The 13,829-nt window shown below is 40.5% G+C and overlaps 1 protein-coding gene across 2 annotated transcripts in view; it reads left to right on the forward strand.

Annotated features, from left to right (window-relative positions):
- The window catches only part of LOC102942100 (zinc finger protein 474), a 41,325-nt gene that overhangs the window by 10,533 nt on the left and 16,963 nt on the right, over positions 1–13,829 (forward strand). The window contains exon 1 of one of the 2 annotated variants that reach the window (XM_037901613.2): positions 9,241–9,344. The exons of the other annotated variant lie outside the window; for it this stretch is intronic. The gene's annotated coding sequence lies outside the window, so the exon portion shown is untranslated. Of the gene's footprint in view, positions 1–9,240; positions 9,345–13,829 lie in introns of those variants that run through there. 2 annotated transcript variants of the gene reach the window in all.

Below are 13,829 nucleotides of genomic sequence, written 5' to 3' on the forward strand. Positions count from 1 at the left end.
AGGAAAGAAACAAACAAATACAGGATGTCTCCATCTATAGGACTAAACTTGAGATTTTGTCTGGGCCTGCAAAATCACATTGAACTGCCACTCTTCTACTGGGAATCTGTCTTGTGGAGCAGCTATGAAACAGGAGATGAGAAAGTGTAAAAGAAAGATGATACCAAAAATCTTTGATTAATAACTCCAAGGACAGAGGGAGGAGGCTTTAAGTAATTGAGGTTTCAATCCCTATGGGGGCCAATCTCCAGGAATTACAGGACTCATAGGTTTTAAAACTTTAGATCATCTAGTCTGACCTCCTGTGTATCACAGGCCAAATAATTTCATACAGTTACTCCTTTGAGCCCAAAAACTTGATTGTGTAAAGCTTATCTTCCAGAAAGGCATCCAGTCTTAAAGTGAAGACTTCAAGAGATGGAGAATCCACCACTTCCCCTTCTCGGCTGTTCTTCACTGTTAAAAATGGGTCTTATTTCTAATTTGAATTTGTCCGGCTTCAACTTCCAGCCATTGCTTCTTGTTATGCCTTTTCCACTCTCGATTACAGTGTCTGCTAGTACCCAGTATTTTCTCCCTGTGCAGGTACTTATAAAGTGAAGGATGTCTGCCAGAGGTGAAGAATATTAGGAACAGAAGAATAACCTCTGCCAAAGCAGAGTCTGAAATCCTGGGAGACTAGAAGGAATGGACAGGAGCACTAGTGCTTAGGAAGCACTGCTCATTCTAAAATGCACTATGTTCAGATAGGCCCTACTGCAGTGGCGTTACTCTGGTGCCATCTTTGGCACTCCCTCCCGCCCCCCAAGTTCTGATATTGTATTGTTGGAATTCAGTTATTTGTTTGTGGACATTTGTAAGCTGATGGTATGGGCTATTAGACCACTCTGCTGCAGTGCCCTTGCAAAAATTGCCAGCAGGTCCAAGAAGTTAGCAGGCTAGGCTAGGCTGCTCTGGTGACAACATGGAATAACCTGGGAGAAGGGGAATTCAGGGTTATCTTCTCTTGCTGATTCCATCACTTTGGATGCTCTTCTGGCAATGGGGCTGCAGGCAGCTGCATTGCTGAGGAAATCCGGTGAGAGACGGCAGGCTGAGTTAGGCAGCACTGATACACCCACTCTGAGGGAGCTGCAAGAAATGCAGACTGAGCACACAGGATCCTTGGACTGCCATAAAAATAAGGCCAGTAGCTTCTAATTTCTGGAAATCCAATTTGTTGAATGTTTCTGGAAGTCTGTGAGAGGAAATTCTCCCAGGCTAAAGCTCTCTGCTCTGGAGAGCAACAAGCCTAAGCAGCTTTAGATGGAGGCCAAGTAAACGGAGGTTAGAGTGCAGTGCTGCAGCATTCCAGGGAAGGGAGTCTAAACTCAAAGTAGTACATGGGTGAGGACAGCCTAAACTGTGGTGGAATGATCAGTTCTGATGCTATGAGTAATGTCCAGGGCAGTGGATGAGAAATATTTGTTTATGGATGTCACTTGTAAGTAATGCTTTAGCCTTGTTTGCCAAGTCTGAGAAGTTCTGATTTAATTTAAAAAAATTGTTTAATTCTTTAGGCCTCTTCTTTTCTAGCCCAGCTCCCTGGAATTCTTTCTCCCTTTTTTTTCTGATTCTCTTCATTTTAATTCCTGCTCAAAACCTATCTTCCTGTTCTTAATTATACCAATTCTAATGATTTGACATCTTCTCTTTGCCACCAGTTGTTATGTGTTTGTGTTACTGAGGACAGAACTCACTAGTGTTCTGAACTATTACCTCCACCTCACAGTTTGGATAGAAGCATAGGCGCCAACTTTTCCCAGCACCGGTGGATGCTTGCCCCCAGCCCCGCCTCCACCCCCGCCCCAACTCCACCCCTTCCCCACCCTCTCCCATGCCACCTCACCCCCATTCCAACCCCTTCCCCAAATCCCCACCCCAGCCCTGCCTCTTTCTGGAGCGTGCCATGTTCCCCCTCCTTTTCCCTCCCTCCCTCCCAGCACTTGCCGCTGCGAAACAGCTGTTTGGCAGCAGCAAGTGCTGGGATGGAGGGGGAGAAGTGGGGGAGAGGAGGGCAGAAGGCCGAGGCGGAGCGGAGGTGAGCTGGGGTGGGGGGGTGGGGCAGGGAGCTGCTGGTGGGTGCCAATTTTTCCCTGTGGGTGCTCCAGCCCTGGAGCATGCCTGGAGTCAGCGCCTATGGATAGAAGGTTCTATATAAGTGTAACTGTACCATTATAAATAAAGATTAAAATGAGCACTAGGTATTTTCAGGTCGTGACAACATTGGAATCACATTCACATTGTTGTGTAATTTGGTTAGTGAAGTCCAAGATTTGGAATGCTTGACAGTATTTCACTGTTTGAAAAGTTACTGTTGCTTCAGCTGCAGCCATATTCATCTCCCTAGGAAGATTGCCAGTTTCAAAGGAGAATGTGGGTGGTGCACATTTGAACTATGTTTTTAGTAGCAATGTGATCTTTTGTATCTGTGGACTTCTCATGAGAAATGGTAATTAAACTCCTACTCAAGGTACATTCAACCTCAGTGACACGTGTTCCCTTTCTCAGGAAATGACAGATAATCCTTCAACATTAATTCCAGTGGAGAATAATTAAGTTCTTAACATATATTTAGATACGTCAAATGCACCTGTTGCAATAGTATCTATGTGCCAATCTGCAGGATAAAGCAGTAGGGGTGTATACATATATAAGCGGAGTGTGAATGAGCTCTCCCCTGACATCTAGTGGTGAGCTGTGGAAAAAGATTTCAGAAGCTGATCTCGTTTTCATGGATACACCCACTCTGCCTAGTTGCTCAGCATAATGGTATTGCTTGGCCAAATGATCACTTGTGGCTGGTGTTGGATCCCCAGTCTCCTTGTTATTGGGGCAGGAGTAAAAAAGCGTTGTTATCCTTGTTGTGTGAACCAAGGGCAGCAGAACTGTACCTGGCATACTCCAATGGACGGACTCACACTCAACTAAACGGCACTTGCTAGGGGACATGGGTTCCAAAGACCAATGAGTTGAGTGAGGTTGGGGACAGGTACTTGTACTTGGTGGTATGGGCCCTGTTTATGGTTAAAGACACCATTTGACCCTTCCTCTCTCCATGGTATAATAAAAGAGCTAATTTAGACTCAATTGAGAGTCTTGTTACATGCTGAAGAGCTGAAATCACTGATACTTAGTGCATCCGATGAAGAGAGCTGTAGCTTATGAAAGCTTATGCTCAAATAAATTCGTTAGTCTCTAAGGTGCCACAAGTACTCCTTTTCTTTTTGCGAATACAGACTAACACGGCTGCTACTCTGAAACCTGATACCTAGGTCTAAGTATTAGACCCACTTTGGGACAATGTCTCTATTGCAGGAGACTACCCATTGTGCACCAGCAGTGAGGCTCCCCCACTAACAGCTGAAATCACTGAGAGCTGTGTTAAGTTTGTGGGGGGGGGCATAAAGACATCTTGGCGAATGGCCAGCTGGGCGGCTGGCAGAGAGGCGCAGCAAGCGGCCAGCAGGGAGGCTGGAGGAGAGGGCCAGAGCAGAGCCCCACAGAGTCGTGGCAATCGGCCATTGGGGTGATGAGTGAGTGCCCCTGCCTTCCACACAGGGTGGGAGGTGAAATCTGCAGATGAACCTCTGAACTCTGTGGCTGCACTGGCCAAGGACAGCAACTGTGAGTTGGGTACGGGGGTGGGGGCACGTTAAAGAGACTTTTGGGTTGCTGGACTTAAGGCCCTGAGGGGAAAAGGACACTGCCCAACTTACTTGGGGGTGGATCTTTTGCTCATGCTTTGTGTTTATGAACCCTAGTTGTGGTGTTTTCCCAAATTAATGCCGAGTTAATTCCCTCCTTTTATTAAAAGGTTTTGCTAGATTCACACTCTGTGCTTGCGAGAGGGGAAGTATTGCCTCTTACAGGCAGCCAGGGGGTGGTGTGTAATTGTCCCAGGTCACTGGGTGGGGATGGTCTTGAGACAGTCTTGTGTTGATTTGTTGAAAAGGAACCCCTAGATACTGAACCTGGCCCTTGTTGCTGCTGACTCCACCTGGCAGAAGGGTTACATATATAAGGCAGCGGAAGCAATAGAAAATTCCTACTGCTATTGCTTTCGAGGTTACAAGTTTATAGTATAGGTTTGCATTTTATGGCAAGAAAAGTCACACTCCTAAATCTTCAGCCATCCAAACATCACTGTATTAAACACAACTGAGCTCAGTAATGCTGTTCAATACATAATAGATACATTGCTGAAGGGGAGAGCAAATTATGAATATTTTTAAATGAGAGGTAAAGCAAACAAGAAACCAAGAATAGTACATCACAAAATATCTTTCTTTGTGTATTCACAATATGCCTTCCTCCATGAGTAAATAATAACAAGTTGTAAAAATAAGGAAGTCCTAGTAATTGAAGACCTCTCTCCTTCCCCTGTCCTTGCTCCTTTTTAAGATTGTTCCATAAGCCTAGCTTTTTTGTTCCTTTTGTTTTCTTCCAAGTCATCCTCCAAACCAGCTCCCACTCCAAATTCTGCAAGACACAAAACATGGCAACTGAGATATAATCGTTATCAGGTATGATGACTATAGACATATTCATAAAGTGAGTTTATTGTGACCAGTTTTGTCCTGCATACATACAAATAATTTATTGATGAATCTCTCAGACCCTTAAAACAAAGAAAAAGACCCCCTCCATTGCCCCCTTGCCAACCAGAAATAAATAAGGTCTCAGTCCTGCAAACACTTAATCATGTGCTTAACTTCATTTGCACTTCACAGTTTCAGCTGAAAACATACTTTCTATATTAGGGTTTTATACTGTTGACCATCACTCGAGTTATCTGAATGCAAAATATGGATGTTGTCTCTACTCTAGCAGTAGCAAACATAGGCAGATGCCTGGAGGCGCTAAGGAGAGTGATGATAACTAGACATTGGTAAACATAGAAAAAAATTCATGATTCTCCATGCTAGAAAATATAACAATCACTGTTTGATCATCAGAAATAATAAACACAGTAAATGATGTATGATGTTAACTACAAACTTTTTTAAAAAAAATACTCTAATAAAAATGTTTACCATAAAATTTGCTGTAATATAATTTTGATTTGAAAAAGTAACTAATTAAACAGGTTAGTCTTGCAGTAACTTTTCAACAGCTATAAAACACTGATGCACTTATCATGCCATCAGACAGAGGTAGCCTTGCATTGTACTCTTCAAATTTGTGCAAGTGAGTTTCACAAATGCAATTTCTAGTCTCTTGGTTACAGAGGACAGGAATTTCCTCTTTAATTTGGATCAGGAGATTCTTAAATGTTATGATCCTGAAAGTGTCTTCAACATGTTGATAAAAGTTAAACTTAAGGAAATTATAAGATAGTGTCATTTCTAATTCATTTACCATCTGGACCTAATTCTTAAACAAAATCTGTAAAATAGCCACACTGGACTTTAATCCAGAGCCCATGATTGTTGGAGGCTCTTCAGGGTGCCTCTCTAGCAAGCATGGGAACAAATGGGGAGTATGATCTTACAAAATGTATATAATAAGACATTAATTATCTTGATGGGCTGGGCTCCACTTATATTCCTAGGACTAATTTCTAGACATTTACATTACAGGCATTAGTTAATGTAAATTACTAATTCTGCTCCATTAGTTGACTGAGATTTTAATATTAGAATGATTTGTTGATCTATTTGGATAAAAAGCAAATGTCAATCTTATACTAATTTATTATGAGTCATCAGAGTGTCTTGTATAATAAGTGTAAGGTCAAGTGGGAAAGCAATCTGAGAACATGGTACATTCCCTGATACCTTGGTCCATAATATGTGATGAGAAATATATAAGCATTCGAAACATAGAATGGTCCTTTTACAGTATTCACAGTATGTTTTTGATCCCAGAAAAAAATGTATAAAATAGATGCAAAGAACAGTGATACCTATCACATGTAAAACTGAGAATGGTGACTTCATGAAAGTTGTCTTGAGCTGCTGAATTCCAAAGTTCTGAGTTGTGATGGCTGGACATTATAGATGCTGTAGACATGTGTAAGCCTTTTCTTTATCAATGGGTTTGCAGTATCAATGTTGCCAACTACTTTTATCCAATTATAATAAATAGCTCTTATAGAGTTGGATCTACAATTACAATTACTGGCATTGCCTTATCAGTAGCTAAAACTGTATTATGCATTATTGGAGGAAGAAGTCTATGACATGAATAAAAGAATAGATTCATGCCTTGATGCCCCTTTACCATCAGAAAAAGGCTATTTGCAGTGGCTGCCCTGGGACCTAAAAGAAAATATAGAAGTCCTTCTTTGGGTTTTAACTCTCCAGGGATATGATTCTGCAAAGTGCGGGGTGCCCTCAGCTTTCATTGGCATTCTCACTGTTCCACACAGTTTTCAATTAAAAAACAAAAAATGTAAACTCGATTCCTTCTATCACCACAGAAAAATTTGTTTACAATATGGGAAATGAGGCTCTTAAACTGTTTTAACAGGAAAGTCACAGAGCGCATCCCAGAAGAGGTAATAGAATCTTGAGCCGTAAGGGTGGGTGTAGGGGAGTTCAAAGGTGGGTATCCGATGCTTGCTGCTAAAGCTGGCTGGAACCTGGAATTCCAGTTTCATGGGAAATTCAGGCATTTTGATTTTTTCATTCCAAAATGAGAACAGAAAAAAATCAAAATTTCCCATGGTACAAGTTCAAAAGTTTTGTTTTGGAAAATGGCATTTCATTTCAACCTTTTCAAAATGTTTAGTTGTGATAAGGTAAAAATCACTGTTTCAACTTTATCAACTCAGCTTTTATGTTATATTACATTATAATTTATAACATAACATAAAATGGGGTTAGACCAATATTATGACATAATAGTTGAATACTTTGACTTACGTTTCATTTTTATTTTATATTAGAAATTGGTAACTGGTTTTAAAATTGGTATTCTGGCTAGTAAATTGGTAGTGTACTTGGTAAGTAATATTTTAATTGGTAATTGGTTTGGCAATTGGTATTCTAACTGGTCATTTCTAATTGCTATTCTAATTGGTTTGGTGATCTCACACACAGGGTGTGCAGCAAGAGAGGGAAATAATGTAAAATCCTACTTCATTATTTTCTTTACTTCCTTGTTAGCAGCATACCTGCATCACTGATAATTTCAACACACCTCTGGTGCTAGGGTTTGTTTGCAACAGATCTCTGTTGCTTAGCAGAACACAAAACATTGTTCTTGCCAATATCTTAAATAAATGGTGTCTATTAGGCATTATTTGCAAATTTTCAAAAACTGAGGGTTGGTTTTTTATTAAGAAAGTTATGAAATGACTATAGCACTCATGTATAAGCCCTCAGCACTATTATCATGTGCATATGCTGTGTTAGGGATTTTTACCTGCAGAAATAGGTTTATTTTCCAAGGAAAAATTCAACTATTTGGCAAAATATTGAATGCCTATGGTTATGTTTGTTTACTCAGGTTAAATAAAAGTTTAGTGTTTTGTCAAACCAAGATGTCAGAAGCTGTGACACATGGCTAGAAGAGGTTAAACATTCTGCAAAATAAATAACCCTTAAAAGACATGTGGGGAGACAATGTTTGTGTTTTTGTGTATTTACATATGTATGAGTAGGGTCCACAATGTAATCAACAGTCCCTGTCTATGCTGTATTCTGATAATTCAGAGGTCAAAAAAATATCCTAGCATTTAAATAAAATGTAACACGGGGTATCTCGGTATTCATCTCTCTTTGAAATGTACTGTGAATGGTGGCGTAACAAGCAAATTCCGTTAATTCATATAGCTAGGTACGGGTGATGGACTCCTTCAAAATCATCCTAATTACCTTTTGTTCCTTGCGGAACTGCAGCTTGTCAAAAGACATGAAATTGTATTAAAGATCCTTGGGTCCTGATTCTGTCATCTCAGATCTGCTTAGGCTTCATCAGGGGAAGTTTGAGTCACAAGACTGAGGTCCCAGTTATGCTGGTACGCCCTGAATATGAGATTTGGACATTGGACTATAACCTATGAACTATTTCTGAAAGAACTCTTTACAACTACAAAGCTCACCATCTCTCCTATGAATCTGAACCTCAATGAATCAAACTCATGTCTGTATGTATATTGATCGTTTAACCATACTCTTTCTCTCTTTTGTTTTTTAATAAATTTTAGTTTAGTTAATAAGAATTGGTTGTAGCATGTATTTGGATAAGATCTGAAACATTCATTAACCTGGAAGGTAATGTGTCTGATCCTTTGGGATTGGTAGAACCTTTTCTTTTATATGATTAAATAAGATTTACAGAAATTTTCATATTTGACGTGGGTACCTGGATGGAAGCCTAAGGGGAACTGTGTTGTTTGGACTTCTGAGTAACCAGTAAGGTAATAAGGAAGCTGTTTTATGCTGGCTTGGTAAATCTAAGTATTGGAATATCCACCAGTTTTATGGGGATTGTCTGCCCCATTCTTTGCAGTTCACCCTAATTGAGTGACCATAGCTGGCTCCTCACTAGGAACCCCGGTCACAGAGGCATACTCAGTCAGTGGGTTCTGAAGAGATCTGCAGGGCCCTCAAGATAGAGGTAAGAAAAACAGCCAAGATTGCCCAATATTTACAGGCAACTGTCCTGTGAAGAAGATTAGAGGGGTAAAAAGCTGTACTAGCAGTGCTGAAGAAGGTGTGTGCCCAGGAAGTTCAAGGCATGACACATGCACTGCTGACTGATTATGTAATTTAAGGGTATCCATCTACATCTCCTACCACACACTGACATCATACATGATATAACTATATAACAACTTGTGGGGGTGGGCAGGTATTCCAGTGGCAGTTCCTCCTGCATCCTACACATCCTCACCTAATGTAGGTCAATGATTATGGAGTATTTGCAGAGTGGGGAGAGTTCTGTTTCCTCCTCTTTCCCTGGTGTAGGTCAGTGATAGAGCAGCGAGAGGGAGATCTGGAGGGAGCTCCAGCTGCTGCACCCTGGCATCCCACTCCACTGAAGATGCTTATGGGGATTGCAAAAACACCCTCCCATTGTTTTTTCCTGAACACATCTCCTCCTTCCTTTTTCTAACCAAACAATGAAGCTGGCCAATCAGCTTCTGAGGAGCTCTGTGAATTTACATTTGTTGACACATTGCTGGGCAACGTGGGGGAGACAAAAGGGAGACTCCCATTACCATAGCAACAGAAAATGCTAACCTTCCAAGTCCTGAAAGAGAGAAGGGACTGTGCTGCTTCCAGTTCCTTGCCCACTCCTGGATGCTCACAGCGGGGATCAGTATGTAGGGAATTAGGTGCTGAAATCACAAGGTAAGTCAGAAAAAATTACACATGCAGAGCAGAAAAAATGTGGGTTGTTTTGTGTTCTTCTAAACCTGCTGTTTAAGTTAACCCCAACATACTGTAAAAATTCCAGGGCCCAGAAGTGGGGGGAGGGGCGCCCTGGGCTTCAGCTGCAGGGGGCACATCGGGCCCCCAGCTTCATCCCCCTGGGGCACGCTGGGGCTCGAGGCTCCCAGCTTCAGCCCTGTGGGGTGCTCTGGGTGTCACCATGCCTCAGTGGGTCAGAGTTGACAATACCAGATTCAGGACAAACTGCTGAGAAATAGGGCTCACATCCCAAACTGGTAGTTATTCTATAATTAGATATACCAGTGCCTGACTCTGCAACTGACCTGCTGTATGACCCTGGGCAAATCATTTCACGTCTCGGTGCTGCTGTTTCCCCTCCCACCCTTTGTCTGTTTTGCCTATTTAGATTATAATCTCTTCAAGGCCCAGGCAGTCTCTTACTCTGTGCTTGTATATTGCCCTGCACACTGGGGCCCTGACCTTTTCCTGAGCCTCGAATTGCTATTTTAATATGAATAATGAATTATAATAATAATGTCCATGCCTCATGTGATGTTGGAAACCTGATTGCCATGTTGTAATTTCTGTAAAACCCAAATGTGATGTCACAAACGAGATTATAACTTTTACTTTAGCCTGTTTGAGACCCCCATTCATTTTCATGGATTAATGTGAAAATAAATATGGAGTTACAAGTGGGAAATGATGCCCTCAGACATCAGATAAAGGATAAGCAGCAAGAGCAGATGAACTCTTATATGATGGTGAAGGGAAAAAGGCAATAGGCCAAATTCTACAGGCCTTATTAGGTGAAACTCCCATTAAAGTCAGAGGGAGTTTTGACTGATTAAGGACTTAAGTGTGTAGGACTTCAAGTTAGTATTTATAAAACAGAATGTTTTTTGGAAGGTATAATTAGTTTTACTTATTTTTCATTTTACTGTTGAATAAGCAATAGTCTATCCTGGCACCAGGAGACCTTATGCTATGTGATCTTCCAAAAGATACATACTGTTCTGTGGTTGTGAATTGTCCATGTGGCATTCCTGCTAAGTGCAAAGGTGAAGTGTTGAGGATTACTAGCATTGGCCCTTGCTAAGCATAGATGTGTTTTGTTGGCCTAGAATTCAGTTAAGGAATCCAAACTCATAAAATGGCCTACTAATGGGTTTTGAGGGGTTTTTACATAAGAGAAACTAGAGAGGTTCCAAGTTCCAACACAGCCATGAAAGAAGTCCACAACAATCAGAATAATAGCCATGTCAGTGAGATATTCTCCTCCTGAACCTAGAGCCTTTCAAACTGAATGCTTGACCCACACATAAAAGCTAAGAGAAAATAACATGTATTGGTTATGATGCCATTGTTACAACTCTTGATTAGGATTAGTTAAAAAGTTTGATATGCTACAAGTCCTGTTCCCCATACAGAACAGGAATGTGGGTGGTCAAACTTATATTGATTACACACTTTTGATTCTGGTCTGTAATACATAAAGTGTCACTCTCAGCTTGAAGCCATTGTATTCCATATGTTTTTAATTGAATCAGACTAGTTCATTATTTTTAGAATTGCTGCTCTCAATGGGAACTGCAGGGGGTCTCAGATATTGGCTAACAGAGCTATATAAGATAGCAAACCATAACTGGTTTCCAATGTTGTATCATTTAGAAAAGAAAAAAATGTTTTATTTTACCTTTTACACAGAAGCATTAATTCAAAAACCTGAATGAATTCAATGTATTTTATGATTTAAGCTAGAGAAAGGGGGTTTTGAACTCTTCAAATACATTTTCAGTTCACACTGAATTTATATTTACTTTCCAACAAACAAAGGTCAATTTGGCAGGAAGAAATGTAGATCAAATGGTATAATCCCCATAAGGAAGAATAATTCTGTAAGTATTTCAACAGAGAGCTTGGGAATCCAACAATAGGTTATATTGTTAATATGTTGTTTATAGCTTCCTTTATTGTTTGATTCACTGTTAATAATAAAATAGCTTGAGTCAGCCAACATTTTTCATGTGGGAATCAGTGTATTGCTTGATGTTACTTTCAAATCCTTTCAGGTAACATAATAATCAATCTGACATAAACCAGCAAATAGAACAGAAGATGATGAGTACAACCACACCAGGTTCAGAGGCTCTTTAAAACTTAGCTGAACTTTCCGACGTTCACTTCCCCTGACCCTCCAACAACCATTATCTCCTCCCTCCACGTGACCCGTTAGTGTCTCCATTTCCTTCATCCCGACAAAAGGCCTTGGCTACCTTCCAACTTGTGTTCAATGGGTAGTCCTCCTAAAAATCCCTTTCTACTATTTGAAAGGCCATGTAGTTACAGCAACCTTATTGCTAGGCTCTGTTGGCCAATGAATTCAAATCTGGAACCATGTGCACCTGTTGTGGAGCACACCCCACCACACATTCAGTGACTAAAGTCATTTGTAGGGTGAAGAGTTGAACCCCAGGGAAGTAATTTCAGAAAGGGCCAGAAAATTCAGAGCCCTATGAAAGGTAAGGGGCTTGCAGACTCATTATATATACAATATATAAACGTCTGAGCGTCTTGAACATCTGAGGTTCTTGTCAACTGCTGGAAATGGCCCACCTTGACTATCACTTCAAAAGGTCCTCCCGCCCCCCCCGCTCTCCTGCCGGTAATAGCTCACCTTACCTGATCACTCTCATTACAGTGCGTATGGTGACACCCATTGTTTCATGTTCTCTATGTACATAAATCTCCCCACTGTATTTTCCACTGAATGCATCCGATGAAGTGAGCTGTAGCTCACGAAAGCTTATGCTCAAATAAATTTGTTAGTCTCTATGGTGCCACAAGTACTCCTTTTCTTTTTGCCAATAAGTAAAAATTATCAAATAACTTTGAATAACTAACAAATTGGTAAAAGTCTAACTCTCTGTGGATAATTTGCAAACAGAAAAGGGAGCTAAATTTGTCAAATAGTTTGTTGAGAATGGTATTTACATAGCTCACCTTGCATTTAATAGGACTCGCATGTAAAATACATACATAAATCAAGGGGACAATTTACAGAAACTATAAGAAAGGCAAAAATCCCAATGTTCAAACATGCGGAGAGCTGAATTCTTGAAAGTGAATAGCCAAGTCCTTTGCTTCAGAATTTGCTCCCTCTTGTGATTGTCCAGAGCCTGGCTCTGGGGCTATTAGGAAGCAGAATGGTCAGATAGTTGGAAGATCTAGATTTTATCCCTGGCACTGCCACAGACTTGCTGTGTGAGCTTATGTCAGTCACTCAACCTCTCTGTGCCTCAGTTTCTTCATCTGTTAAACAGTGATAACAGTACTTATCCTACATGCTTGTTGGGAAGCTTAGTTCATTCATGTTTGTAAAGGCTTGGAGATCTTCCAATGTCAAGTACTACAAAGGTACAAAGGATTCTGGTTGTTAAATATGTAGCTGCAGCAGAAGATGCATTTATCTGAGATGGTATTTCACTGATTTTAACAGGTTTAGTGTTCAGAGCATAGGACTAGTAGTTAGGAAGTACACAGTCCAAATCTTGGCTATTCCACTGACACTGTGAAGCTTTGGGCAAGTCACTTAAAATCTCCTTATCAGTTTCCCTAGCCGTACAGTTGGGACAATAAAGCTTAGCTTTCAACCCGTGAGGATTAATTAATCAATGATTTAGTGTTTTGAAATTGTGAAGCAACTTGAAATTTGATATAAATGCTAAGTAGCAATCTCATTAAAAGCTGCTGGGATGTTCATTGTGCTTGGTATTGGTCATGGGAGTGAATGGTCTCTTATGACCAACTGTTAGCAATACATTTCATGATGGTTGCAATATAAGTGATTACATTAATAAACAGGAACACCCACACCTATATTTGAATACTCAGATTAGCACTTAGGCATGGAAAATGGGCAATTTCTTCAAAATCTAAATATCTTCTTAGAAAATGCCTGTTTTACACATTTAAATGTCTATCTGAGTATCCAGATGTGGGATCTGGATATTCTAGTAATGATTGTGATCACGTGAGTCATTTAGCATTTCATGTGCAGTGCTGAACCCTCTGAACTCTCAGTAAAGTAGGGCATGTTGAGGGTGTTTGGCAGTGCAGCTTATACAGTGAAGTTTTACTCTGAAAAGTGACTCCGTAAAAACAGCATCATGCATCTCTGTTTTTTGTGCTTCTTTGTTTTTAATGCCTCCATTTCATGCATATTCCATTTGCTATGTTTACAAGTAAAACTTGCAAGACCCTCTTGGGTTCTAAAAGTCAAGTTGGGTTCTTTTTTCTGCATATGCATCACCCCCATTAATAAAGTTCATCTTCAACAGAATTGCTCAAGCATAGCTGAGAGCAGAATTTGGCGCTGCTATTAGAACCGGGTTTGCAATTCTGCTGATGATATGGAACTCAGAGGAGAATCCATCTCCCACT

Source organism: Chelonia mydas, chromosome 5, assembly GCF_015237465.2.
Source record: "Chelonia mydas isolate rCheMyd1 chromosome 5, rCheMyd1.pri.v2, whole genome shotgun sequence".
Lineage (NCBI taxonomy): Eukaryota > Metazoa > Chordata > Testudines > Cheloniidae > Chelonia > Chelonia mydas.